A 19687-nucleotide genomic window follows, 5' to 3' on the forward strand; every position below is an offset into this window, starting at 1 on the left:
CAGAACAGATGGATCCACTGAAATACACTGCTGAGGGGAGCAGTGGGCAAGTCAGGAGAGGTGTGCTGCACCACGGGGGGTGCTCCCTGGCCGGGGATCGAACTTGTGCTGCAGTGGCTGTGGTTAGCTTCATAGGTTGCGTCTTAACCCCTTGCACCACCAGGGAGGCCCCACCTTCATAGTATTTTTTATATTTTCTAAATTTTTAGGTTTTGTATTTCAACGCTTTGTATGTTTAAAAAAATGAAAAAGCCGTACAGATGTTTTAGTGCATATTGCATAGAAAGCACAATCCTTTTTCACTTTCACAGATTTTACTCAAAAAATATTCTCTAAAGTCAATGAGCCCCATGTTGTTAATGTAATAGACATTTTCTCTTAGACTGCAAAGAGAAATTTTTAATACTATTGTCCAATTCTTCCTTCCTGAATTCTCTTCTAGTTTCTATGACACTGCACTATCCCAGGTCTCTACTTCTCTAGTTACTTCTCTGTCTCATTTGCAATTTCACCTTTTTCTAATCAACCACCAGATGATGAAGTTGCTCAAGGCTTGATCCTAAGCCTTCTCTTCTTATTTTATATGCATTTCTCTATCTATTCATAGCTTTAATTCCCATCTAAATGACTCTGAATGTGTCAAGAGAAAGGATATTTTTGATGTGCTAAACAAAACCCTTGGAGGTAAGTTGGCAGCATAACTTATTTAGCCATTCTGTCAGTTACCTTCTGATAAGTATCAGTCCCTTCCCAGGGATTGTTATTGGGCGTTATTATAGCAAAGGGTTTTATTTTAGCCTTGATTAAATTAAAATATGCAAAAGGGTTTTATATACTTCTTATTTAAGAGAACACATCAGATCAGATATACTTTTTTATCAGTTCTTTTTCTATTTATTTTTAAAAGATTTATTTATACAAGAACTGGGGTATAGGCCAGAGGTGCAGGGGGTGAGAAGATTCACCAGAGACAGAGTGGGGAGCAGAACAGGCAGAGGGACCAAAGACACTGCTGAGGGGAGCAGCGGGTGAGCCTGGAGAGGTCTGCCGCGTCATGTGGGTTGCTCCCTGGCTGGCCGGGAATTGAACCTATGCTGCAGAGGCTGTGGACAGCTTCACAGCGCTGCCCTCAATCCGCTGCACCACTGGGGAGGTCCAGTTTTGTTTTGTTTTTTTAAAAGATTTATTTTATTTATTTATGCATACAAGAGCTGGAGTATGGGCCAGAGAGGATTCACCAGAGACAGAGTGGGGAGCAGAACAGGCGGGATCTACTGAAATACACTGCTGAGGGGAGCAGCAGGTGAGACATGCACCATGTGGGTCATCTCCCTGGCTGGGGATGGAACTCATGCTGCACTGGCTGCAGATAGCTTCACAGTGCTGTGCTTAACCCTTTGTGCCACCAGGGAGGCCCCTACTTTTTGTTGCAAGAAGTAGTCATAGGAGTTTGGTTTTTTACCCTCACCTTCCCAATTTTATCTGAAGTTTATCAATTAAACTCCAGCTTAATTTTTGTCTAGATATCTTCTTAACATTTTGTACTAGCCAGGGTTCTTAGCTGCAGAGTGACTGTTCTTAGCTGATATAAGAAGATGTGAATGTATTAAAATTAAGAGAATTACCAGAAGAGAGACACACCACGGTTGGAGCTGATGTTAAACAGGCAGAAACAATAGCCAAAGTCATACCACAGAACTGGCCTGGTAGGAGACCAGCACTGCCCTGGGCAGAGACATGGTAGCTGGCACTACAGTAGCACTAGCCACCAGCAGCCCTGCCTCCATGGCACCAGGCTATTATTTTGCTGTAACTGTTACCACTGCCAGAAAAGATTCTCTCAGATCCCTGTTTTTTGGTGTGGGAGCTCTCTCTTCAAAGCCCTGGCACGTGGTAGTGATTATCAAAGTGGAGACCATGGCCATTGTCCTAGCTGCAAGAGACTGTGTAAAATCTCAGATGCTATTGCTGAAGGCAAATTCTATCTCCCACCAATTAAGCATAAGGAAAGGAACTCTCCAAATATACAAATAAGTTCCGGAAGCAAGGAAGGGAAAGGTAAGGGGAAAAAACCAAACTCCTGTGACTTCTTTCTTGCAACAAGTAGTGTATCTCTGATCTGATGTGTTTTCTTGAATAAGAAGTCTGTAAAACTCTTGGATATTTTAATTTAACCAGGGATAAAATAAAACCCTTTGCTGTAACAATGCCCAGGTCTTTCTGAGAGAATCTCTTTTTCATTTTTTCTCCCCTCGAGGTTTTATTTATTTATTTATATTTTACATCATTGTTCATTTTTGTACAATGTATGCTTGAATGTTTTCTCCTAGTCAGGTGTATGCCGCGTAAAATTCCCACCACCAATCTGAGCCACCAGAGAATCTTAATGAGGATACTAACAGCGTAGCTTGAGTACATTCAATACTCCTGACACCTAATGATTTCCAAACGTGTCAACATTTAGCTGTTTGGAATGTGAGGAAATACAACAAAATAGAAAAACACCTCTAGAGCAATACAGAAGTGTTACTGATAGTTCTGAACATTTTTATTCTTCTCATAGAGTATGAGCTCCAAAATGCATAGCCAATTATTGATGAAATCAAAGTAATAAACTGTCCAATACGACTGATTATGACATAGGAGAGAAATCCATTTTAAAAAGTGGTTTGAAAATTTAAGATTCCTTTTCTGTTTTACCATGCAATATTACTTTTCATACCTGATCCCAGCCTAAGGAATCAGAAAACTAAGTTATAGAACTAATGCTTTAACTGGAAATCCAATGATTTACGATTTTAGCAAATAGATAGAACCTGAGGTTTGTACTCTATCAGCAACATGAATCCATAAGGCTTGATAGACGGTGGATTTTGGATTTGAAAACACAGAACCTGATACTTTCACTCATTTTATATTTAAACCTTTATTTTCTAAACTCAGCCTCTGAGTTTTCCTCTTCAAATAAACTGCTCGTGACCTGGCTCAGGAAAGGTTACCCCGGAGTAAAACAAGCGCTTCAATAAGGGGGAAAATTCTGTGGCAATCTCTGACACCGGCCGTTGCTAAACTTAAGTACAATAATGTCACATGCACTCACACAGTAATTGTGGGCACGCCTAAGTCCCTCCCTCTTTCCTAAACCAAATTCCCCAGATCCTAGAAATCCAGCCCTTCTGCCCTCCGGAGGCGCCTTTCCCAACGTAAAGTACAATTTTAAATTTAAGCTCCTGCCCAAATAATGATTCCGTAGCCAGCGACCGGGGAGCCTGGGCGCCCGGTACCCCCGGAGGGTGCTGCGGGCGTCGGCAGGGCCGGGGGAGTGGGCGAAGCTGCTGGTTGGTGCCTGAAATCTGTGCGTTGCCCCTTTAATTGTGTCCCCAGCCCTCGGGCGTTTCTGTCCAACGCCCACGTCAGCAAATACCTTTTGTTTCTCTCACGTTGGGGCTACTTGTTTTAGGGCGCAAAGGAGCGGCTTCGAGAGGGGCCCTTCTCCCCCCGGGAACCCGGACTCGGCCCCGGCCCGCCGCGGCCCGCGGTAAGTGGCTGCGCGCGGGCGGGCGGCGGCGGGCGGGGCGTCGGGGCTGCCCGGGACGGGCCCGCCAGGCTGGCGACGGGCGGCGGGCGGCGGGGCGGGCGGGGGTGCCCGGCTCCGGCCGCGCGGGGTCGGCGGCCGCGGCGGCGGGATGCGGCCCGGGGCGCGGCGCCCGCAGACGCCCCCGGCCCGGGCGAGCGCGGGAGGCGCAGCGGCGAGCGGGCGCCATTTGCAGCCGCGGGCGCAGCGGCGGCGGCGCCGGCTCCGAGGGGCTGGAGGCGGCCACAAAGGCGGCGCGGGCCGCGGGCGGCGGCCCCGGCGGGCGCGGGGCGCGGGGCGCGGGGGCGGCGGGCGGCGCCGGGGCGCACCGGCTCCTGGAGCCCGCGCCGCCCCTCCCGCGCCCGCGCCCGCCGCCCGCGGGGCCGGCCCCTCCGGCGCGCCCGGGAGGGGCTGCGGGACAATGGCCGCGCCGTCGCCGCCCGCGCCCGCCGAGCCCCGCGCCCGCCCGGCCGCCCGCCCTCCCGCCCCGGCTCGGCTCGGCCCGGCCCGGCCCGGCGCGGGGAAGGCGGGAAGGCGCGGAGCCTCCTGGCGGCGGCGGGAAGCCCGCGCGGGGCCGGGGCCGGGCGTGTCTGGAGCCGTCGGGCGCCGGCTCTCCCGAGGGGCGGCGGCCGGCGGGCTCGGGCTGCGCGCGGGAGGCGGGCGGTCAGCCCGCAGGGCCCGCCGGGGACCCGCGCGTCGGGGCCCCTGGGTGCCCCCGCGGCGCCGGGCGCTTCCTTGGGGAGGTGGCTCCCGGGCCAGCAGCCCGACTTCTCCGTTCATCCCGAAGCCTTTAGCCCTGTATCATCATGCGACAGACTGGGTTGAGAGCCGGAGACGGACTTTCTGCATCACACAGATATTGAGCCTTAATTGTTTTATGACGGAATCATAAAACATGACGGTAGAATGCGCCTCTGCTACCTACCCGGGCTGCCGCTCTTGTAAGTTAGCGGTTTGGTCCCTTCCTCCTTCAGAGGCGCAGATTTTTGGCCGATTGTGCCAGCAGCCCCACTCCACGTCTTTGGAAGAACTGATTTTTCTTCTTTTCTTTTAAATTGAGATATAACTGACATACAACATTGCACTAGTTTTAATCTGAGACTTGTTTGGAAGCGGTAGATTTCCACCTAGTGGGCTTTAACGACACAAATCAGTATTCTCTCAATAAAGGTTTATCTTTGCAAAACTTTATTTAGAAAATGGAGTGCTTCATCTATAAGAATTATTTCGCTTAATTTTGCATAAAACAACCACTCGGTCAGGCCGATGGTTATTTTACGCTCCAGAAGAGGAAATGCTCAGTTAAGCACCCTAAGCCAACGGTGGATGGTGGCAGTCTCCCAACGCCTTCGCCAACTGGTCTTGCTCTCCATTCCTGCCCAAAGGCATGGCCAGAGTCGTATGGAAAGCAAGGCTGTAACTGATCTTTATCAGGAAAAAAAGAAGTCCAAAATTGCCCACTGAAGAAGCTAGGTCCAAACTTCCTTTCCAGTTTTATATTCCCCCAAGCCTCAGGTTTGGGTGGATTTGTGGGACCCCTGCAGCAAGAGCCCTTCACTCCTGGAAACCTCTGACTACCTACCCTAGTGTAAAGGAAAATGAGACTCTACCATGGCCAAATGGACAGTGTGGGTTAGGCTCTAAAATGTCAGTAGGAGATATCTGTGTACCTGAGCACCTTTCCAGGTATGTAGATTTCTGACCTCATGAAGGAGGGCACCCTGCCAGTCCTTATCTCATGGCCTTGAAATCATTAGCTTTGCTGTTGACAATTTGAGTCCAAAAAAAACTTTGTAAGGTGGGACTAACACTTGGCTTATCCTATATCATTTCAATTTTATTTTCTAGATAAAACAACTTCTTTAGACTTAACCTTTTCAGTGACATGTTTATAATATTTAAAGAATTTGGTGTAAGTTTTGAGATTCCCTTGAGGGAAGTTTTTGCCACATTGCCCAAAATCAGTGATTCTCCGTCTTCAGTGGCTCACCCCCATCTTACTCAGATTAAAACCAAAGGCTCCCTAGGGACAGCCCCATGATGTCCTACCCTGTCATAATCTGCCTTCCTTTCTGACTCCATCTCTCATTGCTCTCCCTCCTTGATGTTTTCCTAGACTCTTTTGCCTGTTTTACCACAGGGCCTTTGCACTTGCTGTTCCATTTGTCTGGAACATACTCTTCCCCCAGATTCTCACAAGACTTTCTCACCTCCTTTGGAACTTTACTTAAATGCTATCTTCTCAATGAAATGTTCGCAGTTTGGGTTTGAATCTCTTAGTCATTTTTAGATTTACTTCTAGGTATTTCCAGGATTAAAAGCTGTTTATCCAGGGCCTCCCTGGTGACACAGGGGTTAAAGTTTCAGCACTATCAAGTTATCACCAGCCCCTGCAGTATGAGTACGATCCCCAGTCAGGGAGCTAACCTAAATGGCACAGCAGACCTCTCCTGTCTTGCCCTGCTGCCCCTCTCAGCAGTGTATTTCAGTAGATTCACCTGTTCTGCTCCCTACTCTCTCTGATGAATCCTCTCACCCCACCTACCTCTGGCCTACATCCAGTTCTTGTATGCACAAATAAATAAGAATAAATCTTTTTTTAAAAAAGCTGTTTATCCACCAAAAAATACAGTTGTTATGCTAGTTAGCTGAAGTTCCTTATGACTGGATTTTTACTAAAGTGCCTAATGAGATTTGGTTTTGTGACTCTGATGGAATAGACCAAATTCTACATTATTGGCTATCTATCTTAAAAGAGAGGATCCTCTAATCCACAATCTTAATTCAAGTTGCGCTTGCTAGGCAAACCTTCTGTCTACTGACATGTCTTTTCCTTCAGTTCCAAAGAACTTTGAACTTAATGGTACCTAAAATATTTAGTTACCTTTTCCATACACTTTTAAAGACCTTCAATTTGATGAGAATGTTGAATTTTTTTATATTTGCAAGGCTATTACAGATATTTAATTCTTACAGATATTAGAAATGTTTCCAATTGAATTTTGGATGTCCCACATGAATTAGTATAAGTTTCATTTCAATTTATAAGGTCAGTCTACTGAAAGAAGAAAATTTGAAACCTGTTGCAGGTACTTCTTCCCATCCCCCCACCTTTTTGAAAGTTAGATAACGTTATGTCACTTCACTTTTATGAAAGACCTACACTAGTCCCTGTTTTTGCTAAACAAAGGAAATTCAAAGAGGGTTTTGCTTTTACAACAGGTGAAGAGTGAAAATAGCATTCAGTATTTGTTCTACAGCAGCCATAGTGTAGGCAACATGTACCCTGAATAGCAAGTGACACTGCCAACCTTCTCCCCCAGGAATGACTTTATACAGGCTGTGTTCATCATATCATTCCTGCTTTTACTATATGTTAGTGTTCTTTTAGGTTTTATGTATTATTTGGTGTGGCTTGCTAGGTTATTTTTGGGATTTGTGAATGTTCAAATTTTTTTCTACATAAATTAGTGGTAATTGCTTCTTTTTTTTTTAAATATGCTTTTAACTATTTTATTTATTTATACACGCACTGGGTACAGTCAGAAGCACGGGAGGGTGAGAGAATTCACCAGAGCCAGAGTGGGGAGCAGAGCAGGCAGGAAGACCGAAGCACACTGCTGAGGGGAGCAGCGGGCAGCAGGAGAGGTCTGCGCGCCATGTGGGACCCTCCTCCGGAGGCCGGGGAGCAGCTGGGGATCGAACCGGCGTTGCAGAGGCTGCGGGCAGCTTCGCAACCCAGCGCTCAACCGCTGCGCCACCAGGGAGGCCCGTAATTGCTTTTTCACTTTACACCATTTCAGCTCACAGGAGTTTTCAATCGAACGCTCTACTTCTGCATAGTGGGAATCCTGTACCCATTTCCATGACTTATTCACACATTTTGACAATAACAAACATTTCTGGATGATACTGGGAACTATTATGAATGCAAGTTAGGTTAGTGTCCTATAGATATAAATGTTATTGAGTTGCAACTGAGCCCAATTTAAAGGATAGTTTCTATTTTCTTTAAAAAGTTTTTTGCTTTTGCCATTGTCTTAGTTCAGTTCTTCACCACTTCTTACTTTGACAATTGCAAAGTTAAAGGTTAATGACCTTTTAATTGAGTCTCTTTGACCCTGACTCACTGACCATGTCTCAGGTTTTCTTCTGAGTATGTAAACTGGATCATCACAATAACACCCAATGTTGTTGAGCCCTGGCTGCGTGCCAGGCACTGTGCTAGGCGTTTCATGGACGTGATGGCCAGCGGAAGAATGCATGTCTTAAGAGTGTTGGTTTTGGGTCAGTCAGCCTGACTTCAGATTTCTTCTTATGTAATTGCTCCTTGTGTAATCTTGGAAGAGAATTCTTTTAATTTTGCTGTGTCTCCGTTTCTTTATCTGTACAGTGTGGGTCATAGCAGTACTTAACCTCATAAGGCTGTCATGAATACTGAAATAAGATAGAGTGTAAAATGCTTAGTAAGCATTCAGATAGTAGCTATTTATTATTAATCAGCTATAGCTCATGAAATGCACTCTTTTAAAGTGTACAACTCAGTGTATCTTTAGTATATTCATAAAATTGTGCAACTGTTGCCACCTTCTAATTCTATTGGGTTGTTGGAAAAGTCATGTTGTATTTTTTCTCTTTTCAAGCAGAAATTCATCATGACTTTTCTGACAACCCAACAGAACATTTTCACCCCTTTGTAAAGAAACCCTATATCCATTGTTTAAAAAAATTCACTTGAATAAAGTTGAAGATCTTTTGTTCACTGCAAAGAGGTATACAAAATTATAGTCATAAAGAAAGCTAGACAAAGTTATACACCAAAGAAAAGTATTTCAGGCAAAGTCACCTTCCTCAATGGAAGACAGGGGCTCCCATGCAAGTTACTTCTTCCGTGCTGGTCAGGAATTCCACATTGATTGGCTTAAAATTCCACTTTTGGGAGAGGTTGAAAATTGGTTGGGTATTAAGTCTTGGTGCAGTTTGTCTTAAATGATTCCATTTTGGACCTATTGTTCCCTTTTAACATACTCCCTATTCCTGGGTCTCCCTAGCCCCTGATAATTAGCATCTACTCTCTATGATCTGCCCATTCTGGACATTTCACACAAATGAATAAAAATATATGAACTTTTGTGGCAGTTCATCAAAGGTTTTTAAAGTTCATCAGTTGCATCATGGATCAGCACTTCATTCTTTTTTTAGGACTGAGTAATGTTCTATTGTGTAGTTATGTTACAGGGCAACCCCGATATAAAACGGGTTGCCTGACTGTGGGTCTTCACCCTTGTGCTTAGAAGGTACTTATTAATACTCCACTACAGGCACACACAAAAGGTTAATAAAAGGTTTATTTACAAGGGAAGGGGAAATGAAATGTACAACTCAGGGAGAAAAGAAGGAGATAAAGTCTTAAATGCGTCCTACCAGTTCCACCGACCTGGAAACCCAATGGTCCGCTAAGAGCTGGCGGTGAGCCAAGAGCTGTGAAGCCAAGTGAGGACCCCAAGGCCCACATGTCTGGTTTTATACCTTACCTGGCTGCTTCGCTCCACCCTCAGGTCCCAGCAACCCTCCCTTTGGTGATAATGGGATTTGTCATCCAGTGTCTTGATGGCTTTGGTCTGGAGTGGGGGTGGAGTCCACAAAGACTGTATGGAATTAGCTCAGGACATCCTTTCCCCGTAACAGTTATATCACATTTTGCTTATCTATTCATCAGTTGATGGACATTTGGGTTGTTTGGCTATTATGAATAATGCATGTATGAACATTCATGTACAAGTTAAAAAAAATAAGTAAATAAGGGCCTCCCTGGTGGCACAGGGATTAAAATCTCAGTGCTATCAGGCTATCAACAGCCACTGAAGCATGAGTTCTATCCCGGGCCAGGGAGCTATCCCACATGGTGCAGCAGACCTCTCCTATCTCACCTGCTGCCCCTCTCAGCAGTATATTTCAGTAGATATGCCCATTCTGCTCCCCACTCTGGTGAATCCTGTCACCCCCTGCACCTTTGGCCTACAGACCAGTTCTTGTATGTATAAATAAATAAAAATAAATCTTTTTAAAAATAAATAAGTAAATAAAATATATTTAAATTAATAACTTTGTTTATTAAATTATAATTTATATTATTTATTTAAAATATTAAATTAAAGTACAGATGCTGTGGGATTTTCTTTTTGATATTTGCAGCAGAATGTTTTGGAGTGTTCTGTACATTTTCCAGGAGTAAGGCCCTACAACTTTGGGACCACTGGTCTCTACCATGTGATAAAGCTTCTTTTAGATCAGTGGGTAGCCATGGACCCCTGGCAGACTGATTCCAGTTGCTCCAGCAGCTCTTGGGAACACACAAATTCCCTTTCAGTCTGAACTTGTTTACTGTCTCCTGGGTCTTTTCTAGACCTCACCACCTTTTTGCCCAGCCTCATGCTGTCTGTTTACATTCCTTTTCCAGGAAGCCTCTGGGCCTAACTGATGGTATCAAGTAAATGTGAAAGGTGAGCCAGCCCACTGATGTTGGAAATAAGTGTGGAAAGACGGCTGGGTCAATGCTTGAGCAAACAACTGAGGCAGAGCCCTGGCCCCAGGGTCCCAGTTGGTGTGACTCTGCCCTCTGACCACAGGGCTGGGTACACTTAGACGGAGCTTGGCTAAAACCTAGCCCTGACTCCTGCCACTGGCAGCAGCCCCCAGAAGCCCACACTCCAGGAGTCCTAGTCCCTCTGTCCTGTTGCTCCCAAAGGGGTTCTAGAGTCTTTGGAAATGATCAGGGCCCCAATCTGGGGCAGGTCACCCCAGGGATGACCATGGGAAGACTGGGACCCGAGGCTGGGGCTTCTTGAGCCTGGGGGCTCCATGAGGCTGTGGGCTCTATGAGGCTGCATCCATGGAGGATGAACCACCACTCCCACAGGTTTTTATGTGGACACATTTCCATTTATCTTGAATATATCTAGGAGTAGGGTTGCTGGATCATATAACTTTTTAAAAAAGTTTTATTGAAATATTCATATATCATACAGTTCATCTATTCACCATATACAGTTCAGTGATTTTTAGCATGTTCATAAAAATGTACAACTGTCACCACAGTCAGTTTTAGAACATTTTTATCACCTCAAAGGGAAATTCAGGACCCTTTAGCTGTGGTGGCAGCACCCCTGCTCTCTGTCTCCCGTTTCCACCTCTCCAGCCCTTAGAACCACTCGTCTACTGTCTTGGTCCATAGATTTTTCTGTTCTGGACTTTCATATGAATTGAATCATTTAGGATGTGGTCTCCTGAGAGACATTAAGGTATTCCAGAGCACTGACCTTTGATCTCTGAATTTCCAGGCCCAGGAATTGCCTGGGACAGAGTAGGAACTCAATAAATAAGTATTGAATGAATACATTTCACCTTTCAGTGTGATTATCTATCTGCCTTCTCATAAAAAATAGAAGGAAAGAATTTTCCTTTAAAAAATAGGGAAAAAACGTGTAGCTGTATGGAATTCAGAACAGTATAAAAGTAATTATTGAATCAAAAAAGTTTTTTTTTCAGTTGTTTTTCCAGCCACAAGAAAATGTGTGGTCATAAAATTCTAAACTGTTTACATTTTCTACTCAGTTAAAACAGTGTTTTAAAGTGGTCTGCATAATTAATAATAATAGTGTCTATTATTACTGTAATAGCCAACATTTATCAAGGGCTTGTTATAAGTCAGACACTATGGTGAACATTTTACTTATTTGCTCTGTCTCACAACTTTAGAAGTTACAGATATTACTACTATTCCCATTTGACAGGTAAAGATACAGAGGTACAAAGAGGTAACTTCCCGTGTTACCCAGTCAGCGTGTGGCTGTGGCAGAATTTGCACTGGACAGCTTGGTTCCAGAGCCTGTACCCCTGCTCACAGACAGACCACTCACCTTTTACTTCAGTTTCGAGGCAAATGATATGTTGTCCAGGTTCAATTGTAAGAAAGAGAAACCACTCTAGTTTTTAATTCGTTTACCAAAGGGAATTGAATGCTTACCAAATCTTTGGAAGGGCTGAGAGGAGTGGCCTCCAGTCTAGGCCTTCAGAAATTATTCCCAGAAACAGACTGCCAAACAGGCCCTCCAGGGGCAGGAATCAGGGCCACTACTGGTTCAGCTGAATTTCAGATGCGGTCACCAGATGCAATTCAGGGGTCGAACATCCTCACCCTGAAACTGCCCCCCAGCACTCACCAACTGTAGTGGTGGCTTATGGCCACTACTGTCTCTCAGTAGCTCTGAATCTCCGGACACAGGAATGCTGCTCTAGAAAAACCTAGCGTTTCCATAAATGTGCTGGCTGCATTCACAGGCAAAATAGCAAAAAGATGGCTTCTATTTAATTTCTGCTGTCCAAGTCTTACAGAAGGACATTTGATCCATGGACCCCAGTCCACATGGATGCAATTCCACAAAGACTTGCAAAGGAGTCTGGAAATGTACTTTTTAATTTTCCAGAAGAAAGTTAGAAAGGATGCTAAGTTAATATACAAATCTACTCTAATATCTACTAGGATAGAATTTTGTGGATCTCCCTAAAAATGACATTTTGTCAGTATGTAAAAACAGTTTCAGGGCACAGATATGTTCGAAAATTGGTTCTTTTAAAAAGTCACAGAATTGGGCCTCCCCGGTGGCGCAGTGGTTGAGCGCTGGGTTGCGAAGCTGCCTGCAGCCTCCGCTGATCCCCGGCCCCCGGGCGACGGTCCCAAATGGCGCACAGACCTCTCCTGCTGTGTCTACTGCTCCCCTCAGCAGTGTATTTCATTGGTCTGCCTGTTCTGTTCCCCACTCTGGCTCTGGAGAATTCTCTCACCCTCCTGTGCTTCTGACTGTACCCAGTGCTTGTATAAATAAATAAATAAATCTTAAAAAAAAGGAGGGGGGGAAATAAATAAATAAATAAATAAATAAATAAATAAATAAATAAATAAAAAGTCACAGAATTAACTTTTGCTTGTCACTAAGCAGACCCAGAATACTGGACAGCACTAGTTAGTATGCTCTTAAGTGGTGATGTAAAAATAGTGAAGCTAAAACTACACAATTTAAATACGCTTTCTAGTGCCTTCCTAGCTCATTGGGGGTCATGATAGGTGAACTTTTAGTGTAGGAAGTTCTAAAAATATGTATTTTTGTCCCCTGATTGCAAAATCCTAGCTTATTCCTAAATCTGATCCTGCTATTTTAATTGCAGGTGTTTCTTAAAATCCTTTTCCCAGCCAATTTTGTGCTTAACTATAAATTGGAACACTTAAAAATATTGATGTCAATTACTTCTCAGTAAGACTGGGGGGAAAGTGTTGATAACCACCGCCAGAGTTTTGCTTTCCAGCTCCATCAACTTTAGCTTTCAACTTGCCTTGGTTCTCTTTATTTATTTATTTATTTATTTATTTATTTATTTATTTAAAAGATTTTTTTTTTTTTTTTATTTATACAAGCACTGGGTACAGTCAGAAGCGTGGGAGGGTGAGAGAATTCACCAGAGCCAGAGCGGGGAGCAGAGCAGGCAGAAGGACCGAAGCACACTGCTGAGGGGAGCAGCGGGCGGCAAGAGAGGTCTGCACGCCATGTGGGACCCTCCTCCGGAGGCCGGGGAGCAGCTGGGGATCGAACCGGCGCTGCAGAGACCGCGGGCAGCCTCACAGCCCACCACTCAACCAGGGAGGCCCTTATTTATTTATTTTTAAAGATTTATTTATTTATGCAGACAAGAAATGGGGCATAGGCCAGAGGTGTGGGGAGTGAGAGGCTTCACCAGAGACAGAGTGGGGAACAGAACAGGCAAATTGACTGAAATACACTGCTGAGGGGAGCAGCAGGAGAGACAGGAGAGGTCTGCTGTGCCAGATGGGTTGCTCCCTGGCCGGGTATCAAACTTATGCTTCAGTGGCTGCGGATTGCTTTATAGGTTGTGTCTTAACCCCTTGTGCCACCAGGGAGGCCCTTGGTTCTCTTTATTTACTTTTCTTTTTATTTATTCCACTCTTCCCAGTGACAGAGACTAAGGAACTTTAAAAAATTACCCTTTGCTAATAATAAACAGGAATCACATTGCATTTTGTGGAATATTCCAGACTTCTTAGCAATTTTCTCTATTGGTTGCTGCTCAGAAATTTTTTGGTAAACCTCTAGGTTGGCAGTATTTTGAATAGTTGAAGTGACCAGAATTCAGCCCTCCTCCTGAGTGGGTATTTGATGTATTTATTTTACTAGTTTAAAGTGTATCTGAGCAGTTCTGCTCTCTCTGGTGGCGTTTGCAGGATGCTCATTTCAACGATTTCAGTTTGTTTTCTTCTTTATACTTGCCTGTGCATTTTCTAAATTTTCTATAAGTATATAATACTATTATAATAAATTAAAAATTATTGTATTAATTCAATCAAAATTATTTTGGTGGGATTAAAGCTTAATTGATAGAATTAACAACCATCAAATTGATTCTGGGGAGGGCGGGAGGCAGGGAGAGGGAAGAAGGCGTCAGACATTCCCCAGTGAAGCTTTGTAGAAGGTGAATGAAGCATGTATATGTGGAGGTGTGTAGTTTTACTCCCCCAGTTACATAGTCATGTAAACAATTAGTGAATTAATAAAACGGGAGAAAAAATTCATTTCCCACTGCCTATGAACAGAAAACATTAACAGCACTCTCTATAGTAACAAAACTTCACAGTCAATCAAAAAAAGTTGAATAGTTTCATTATGCTGCTGTTACAAATTGTAGTACACTCTGGTGCAAATGGAGTAACTTAAGCCAGAACCACGTATTAAACTATATATGAAAGATTTGGGATGGAAGCAGAGGCAGCCCTAAGGAGGTGGGTGGTAAATGGTTGCTTGGACCCTCTGGTTGCTGGCCCTGCCCACTGCTCCCGGTATCCTGGCTTCAGAATGGGCTGGCCTAGGGTGGAGGCGTGTGGACAGCAGGCGAGGGGAGGAGGCTATGCCAAACCGCAGTTTGCTGGGCAGAGATTTTGTTGCCTTCACTTGGGAGTTGGTGCTCAGTGCTCAGATTGGCCCTCCGGGCACAGGAAGTGCTGCTTCTGTCATAGTGGCGTCATGAGACCTCCACAGAGGGTGGGGGGGACCCGAAAGGGAGCCCTCTCCTCGTGAGCCCTCCCATCTTGTCCACGCTGGCTTACCCATTCCTGAGTGCCTCTGGGCAATCCAGCCCTTATGCTATGGAGTTCCACCCTACCCACCTCTGACACAGAAAAGTACCTTGTGCTGGGAATGGGTGGTCAAGCCATTGGTGCCTTTCCTCTTCCCACCAGGAGCTACCACTTGGAGTTTTTTTTTTTTTATCACAAGAATATTTATAAGCAAAACTGAAGGTGAGGTGAGTCTTCACTGGAGAACACACCTGTGCACCCAACTGTTGGGTGATGGGTGTTCCCCTGTGTAGAGGCAGGAATGGGCACAGTGCAGGCTCTCCGATCCAGCAGACCGGGCAAAGGAGGAGTCAGAGTCCTCAGTGGTTTTTTGCAGGTCTTTTATTGGGATTACCAGGTACATGGCAGGCAGGGGTGCTGGGGGGTTGGGAGGCTGGGATTAAAGCTTAATTGATAGAATTAACAACCATCAAATTGATTGGGGGAGGGCGGGAGGCAGGGAGAGGGAAGAAGGCGTCAGACATTCCCCAGTGAAGCTTTGTAGAAGGTGAATGAAGCATGTATATGTGGAGGTATGTAGTTTTACTCCCCCAGTTGTAGTGGAGGCCTGCCAGCCTCCCAGCCCCCAGCAAGTCTTCACTCTATCTAGGCTCTCCGGCGTTCTCTGCTTCTCTCTCGGCTTTTGCTACTTCTTTCTTGGCTTCTCTTTTGGCTTCTCCTGCTGCTTCTCCTTTGGCTTCTCCTGCTGCTGCTGGCGTCCCTGTGACGCCGCCCCCAAAAGCCCAGTCCCAGCCCAGGTGAATCCTGTCTACCCATGACCACACCCTACTCCAGGTGCCCGCCATCAGGCATGCATTCAGGACCGCGAGGATCCATCATCTATCCTGATGGCGGGAGGGCAGAAGAGCCTGACATTTTTCCTTACCCTACACCCTGGCTACAGTGCCTTTGCACAGGCTGCACTTTATGAATGACATGTCCGTGGCAGCCTAGTCTTCTGCCCATAGGTGTTTCCAGTATGCCTAAGAGACTACAGTGTTTCTTCCCCAAAGCCTTAATGTTGGCCTACAATGTGTTGTCTTCGGACTCAGACTGCCCAGTTTCATGAGTGCTGGGGCTCTGTATTATAGCAAGTTCAGGCAACAATTTAGAATTGAACAGAAATGTCTTTAGATATACAGATAACAAATCCCGAGTATGAAAGGGTATTGGCTGGTGAAAACCCAGTGTCCTTCTCACTGCTGGCCTCCCAGGCCTGGTTTCCAGTTTCTTAAGTATCAACAGAGAAGTCTGTGCAGGTGCATCTAGTGGCTTTACAGGCCATCCTTCTGCTCAACACAGTGTGGAGACTCTGCTGTAGGTTGGGACATACAGATTGAACTCATTGATTTTAATGGCTGCTGTATTTTATTAGTGTTGTAGTTTATTTATCCTGTTTCCTGTTGGTAGAAATTTAGATCTTTCCAGTCTGTTGTAACAACAAACAAAGTGAGGTTGACTATCCTTATACAAATATCTTTGTACCCAAGGCAGAATATTTCCGTAGGCTAAACTCCTTTGTGTACAAGTGCTAGGTCAAAGGGCACCGTGGATCTCTAAATGGGAAGTTATCTCTAAATGGTGGTATCAAGTACCCTCTCTAACCCCCCAGAAACAAAGGAGGTGACTGGTGTCCCTCATCACTTAGCAATGCTTGATCTTGCAGATTTGTAGGGGTAAAATAGTATCTCACTGTAGTTTTTTTTGTTTCCTAGAAGTATAGTTGAAAATCCTAATGCTTTCGTTAGATTTACTTTTATGTTGATCATTTGTACCACTAATAATCATTTTGAAATTAGAAAATCCATATTTATAAACCTCTCTATTCTTTTAAATTTTTGCATGGACGAACAGGGGTGTAGGCCAAAGGTTGGGAGGGGATGGAGTGAAAGGATTCTCCAAAGACAGAGTGGGGAGCAGAACAGGCAGACTGACTGAAATACACTGCTGAGGAGAGCAGTGGGTGAGACAGGAGAGGTCTGCTGTGCCATGTGGGTTTCTCCCTGGCCGGCTGGGGATCGAACTTGTGCTGCAGAGGCTGCGGATTGCTTCATAGTGCGGTGCTTAACCCCTTGCGCCACCAGGGAGGCCCTATATATATATATATATATATATATATATATATATATATATATATGTATGTATGTATTTATTTATTTATTTTGCTATTTCCCTCTTAAGCGTACAGTTTTTAAGATGTTGAATTTTTCAAGATTCTTGGAAGTTATTCTGTTTGGTTTTCTTGTAAATCATATTGACGTCACTTGCAGGAAGAGGCAGTAGGTCATATAATGTTGCTTGGTATTTCATCTCTGGCCTGCCTTTGAATAGTTGTCATCTTAATAAGTTTGTTTTATTCAAAGTAATACAGTATGTTTGCTTTCAATTTGCTGTAATATATTTAAATATTGGGAATCTTTTCTTGCATACTTTAATATGAAGGTCCAAGTTATAAACAAGCAGATTTTCATGAATAAATAATCTTTGTCAGGTTATCTATTTTTCCATGCTAGAAAATGATACCTGATAAGTGTTCCCATGTCATGTATTAAAAGTACATCTTGAAAAAAATAAAAGTACATTTTGAATAACTGTTTTCTCTCGCTGCAGGACAAGCTTACAAAGATTGTGTTTGACTTGGGATCTTCCCTTTTTACTTCATTCAACTGACTTGGCAGAATTTCAAGAGCAGCATTCATAAATTTGCAAGTATGAAAATTGTAATTCTTGATATTATCTTAAATACATATATTAAAAAGTAGAGCTTTACGGTTGTAGATTTGACATTATTTTACATCAGGTTTTACCTCAATATGGATTTGTTGCTTAAAAATTCACTGTATAAAACATTCAAACTTCTGATCTACCCCTGTTCACTTATTGCTAAATTTTTAATTCATTGCCTCTCTGGTGGATGCCTCTCTTCCATTCCACCTTCATCAATGACTCACATTCCATAAGAGCTGGAGATTATTTAGACCAAGCTCCTCAATTTGCAGAGAAGGAAATTAGGCCCGAAAGGTAAAGTTACTTATCCATGGACATATAGTTAATTTAGCGGAAGAACTGCTAACTAGTCTCTGATCTCCCGGCTCTCCCCACAACAGTGATAAAGGAGTATTGCTCAGCTGGCGCATCCTGCAAGCTTTGCAGTCACTGTTTGGGTTAATACCTTTTCAGTAAAATGGGGATTGTACCGCCTACCTGATTGGTTGTTGTGTGTGAGGATTTCAATGACTTAATGCTCATTGCTGCTTGTACTTCTGCCTGTGGCCCTTTCACTTCTCTGCTTCCCTGCTTCTTGAATCTGCCCACCCTGGCTCTTATGCCCCAGTGCTCTCTGGTTCTCCCTATACCTGTGCCTGTTAAACTGGCTTTTGCTCCTCTGTTGTGGGCAATCCTCCAGGTTCTTCTCTCATCCGGTGTTTCTCTGAGCCCCTTCTCTGTTTGTAGATATCAACACATCACTAATTTTAAATCTGACTTCCCCTCTGAACCTCCAACCAGCATTTCCAGTGGCTCCCTGGCCATGTCTACATAATTCCCCATTCTCCTCCAACACTGAACTTGAAACCAGAGTCATTGCTTTTCCTCTAAACCAGTTCTTCCTTCTGACTTCCTAATATCTGTCAGCAATGCCTTTAAACACTTAGGCTATAAAAATCCCTGTTATCCTTATATCTCTAGCCTTTCACAGCTAGTCATCCATCAAGATCCAGGAATTTATTTCCCATTTGTTTATTTTTAACTTTTCCTTCCATTCCATCCTTGCTATCATCACCAAATTCAGGGCATTAACCACATTGACAGTTACAATAGAGTTTGTTCACCCTGAAGTAGCTTGGTTTTTTTCTCTCTCTCTGTTCCCCAAGTATACAACCTCTTGACTTTTCGAAATGGATGTCACCTTGTCACTTTAGTAGCACATGAAATTTTTTTTTAAAGATTTATATATTTATTTTTGCATAGAAGAACTGGGGTGTAGGCCAGAGGTGTGGGGGGCGGTGGTGGTGAGAGGATTCACCAGAGATAGAGTGAGGAGCAGAACAGGCAAATCTACTGAAATATATTGCTAAGGGGAGCAGCAGGTGAGACAAGAGAGGTCTGCTGTGCCATGTGGGTTAGCTCCCTGGCTGGGGATCAAACTCAAGCTATAGGGGTGATAGAGCTAAGACTTCAGCCCAGGGCTACCAGGGCTGAAGTGAAGTGAAGGCTGATTAAGTGAAGACACTGAATATCATTATTCTGAGAGCTCCCATGATTTCATAATCATGAATTACAACTGAGGTCTGGCAAATTGTGAGACTGATAGTTAATATTTCGCCCACTTGTATGACAAACTTTAAAATTTTTAATGTTTTGGGGCCTCCCCTGGTGGCGCAGTGGTTGAACGCTGGGCTGCAAGGCTGCCCGCAGCCTCCGCAGCGCCGGTTCATTCCCCGGCTGCTGGCAAGCGTCCCACAAAAATGAAATGAAATAAAATAAAATTTAATGTTTCATATATTCGTAGAATTCAAAACTCAAAATATCAAAAAGTATACCACGTAAAGTCTTCCTCCCATCCTTCTATCCTGTCTCCCAGATCCTACCCACCTTTAGTTGGCAATCCCTGTTGTGCCTTCAAAGAGCTGACAAGTATATAGGTGTCACAGTAAAGTCATTTATAGTATCCCATGAGACACAAAGAGCAGTGACAGCTAATCAGCTTGAGTCCCATTCAAGTTAAAATCCAAAGAATTGTGGACTCAAAACATGTTAGCTTAATTTGCCACTGAAATGTTTTCATCGAATTACTTATGGGACGGCCTTGATTTTAGAGGCAACATATAGGAAAAGTGCTGCACCTCCCCCTGCAGTGACCCTTAGGGCTAATGGCTTGCGCCATGGTCCCTAGGTCCGGAGAAAAGTCATATAAAGAGCCTTTGTTAGTT

At 44.3% G+C, this 19687-nt stretch overlaps 1 protein-coding gene across 3 annotated transcripts in view; it reads left to right on the plus strand.

Annotated features, from left to right (window-relative positions):
* The first annotated feature begins 3273 nt into the window (after positions 1 to 3273).
* ZBTB8A (zinc finger and BTB domain containing 8A) overlaps positions 3274 to 19687 on the plus strand; it is a 48417-nt gene continuing 32003 nt past the window's right edge. The window contains exons 1-2 of one of the 3 annotated variants that reach the window (XM_037498224.2): positions 3274 to 3538; positions 17367 to 17465. The gene's annotated coding sequence lies outside the window, so the exon portion shown is untranslated. The remainder of the gene's footprint in view (positions 3539 to 17366; positions 17466 to 19687) is intronic. The other 2 variants (XM_037498227.2, XM_037498226.2) reach the window with 2 other exon arrangements.

The sequence above is a fragment of the Talpa occidentalis genome, unplaced genomic scaffold (genome assembly GCF_014898055.3).
Source record: "Talpa occidentalis isolate TD23 unplaced genomic scaffold, MPIMG_talOcc4v2.1 talOcc4.9, whole genome shotgun sequence".
In the NCBI taxonomy this organism is placed as follows: Eukaryota; Metazoa; Chordata; class Mammalia; order Eulipotyphla; family Talpidae; genus Talpa; species Talpa occidentalis.